The following is a 1,111-nucleotide window of genomic DNA, read 5'->3' as shown; positions in this document are numbered from 1 at the left end:
ACGGTTATTAATCACTGGTACGGTTTATCTTCATGTATCCTATTACAGTAATTCCCAAAAACCCTCTACTGAGAACCCTTTCGAGGATGATGTTCTCACCCCCCTACATTTTTCCCCTTTCAGGATATGGGCGCAGAAGTCACGAGGAGTTTATTTAGTTGTTGAAATGTTCTGTATTACTTTAGATTATTACTTGTTGTACCCTCGCCATTATCTTGATATATTCTGTAAGAGGGATAGGCATTGTATTGGTTAATGCTTGTAATGTTATTTATATATATATATATGTATATATATGGATGCACTCTTTATGAGTCTGTGAGTTGTATGGTATCTATGGATGTACGTTATCGAACAAAAGTATTTTTGGAGCGGCTTTGCGGTTTAAAGTTTTAAACAGGCTCATATTTTAGTATTAATTAATATAAGTGTCGTCGTAATGTCCGAACTATCAGAGTCGCGCAGCCGGAAGTGCGAGCTTTGGTAGTTAGGGTGTTACATTATGGTATCAGAGCAGTTCTTCCTGTAGAGCCTGAGGAATGGACTGACTATGCTTCAATTGCATACTCTGAATGTTTGTCATGTATTAGGTTTTGTCGAACGACGAGAATTAGAGCTTTATTCACATGACGATCTATTGATTTAACGCTGTTAGCCTTGCATTGCATAATTCTTGGTATTAAGTTTGGCCGGCTTAATACTAGTGAATTATGTATATGAAAGCACTGATGGGTTATCATAGATGAAATATGAGTTTTGAGTAAAGTGAATCGCGGGTTTTGGGAGCGTTAAAAACTATTTCTCGAGGATATTCAGTTGTGTGTCTTGAATTCTATTCGAGTCGACCTGTTCTTTCATGTCCTAATTTGAATTTCTTGTTTGCTAATCCTTTGAAAAATAGTTTGACTTTTCAACTCTATTCCTCTGTTCGTATGCATTCTTGTTTGATCTTAAGTGCATATGCTTGGTTGAACTCCCTGTTGTATCTATCTTTCTCTGTTTGAGTTCTTCTTGATTCATGTATCCTTTGACATGACTTTGAACTTGTCCTACTGCACTGTGCATTTTAGCTCCGGGTTCCGAGTTCATTCTTAGAGAAATTGTTAATTCA

The 1,111-nt window shown here is 36.7% G+C and overlaps 1 long non-coding RNA gene across 1 annotated transcript in view; it reads left to right on the top strand.

Moving 5' to 3' along the window:
- Window positions 1-292, top strand: part of LOC110265176 — a 3,416-nt gene extending 3,124 nt beyond the window's left edge. Inside the window, exon 3 of the long non-coding RNA XR_002351505.1 lies at window positions 124-292. This is a non-coding gene — a long non-coding RNA (uncharacterized LOC110265176). The remainder of the gene's footprint in view (window positions 1-123) is intronic.

This window comes from Arachis ipaensis, chromosome B07 (genome assembly GCF_000816755.2).
Source record: "Arachis ipaensis cultivar K30076 chromosome B07, Araip1.1, whole genome shotgun sequence".
In the NCBI taxonomy this organism is placed as follows: domain Eukaryota; kingdom Viridiplantae; phylum Streptophyta; class Magnoliopsida; order Fabales; family Fabaceae; genus Arachis; species Arachis ipaensis.
This window is presented reverse-complemented; position numbering and strand designations above follow the sequence as displayed.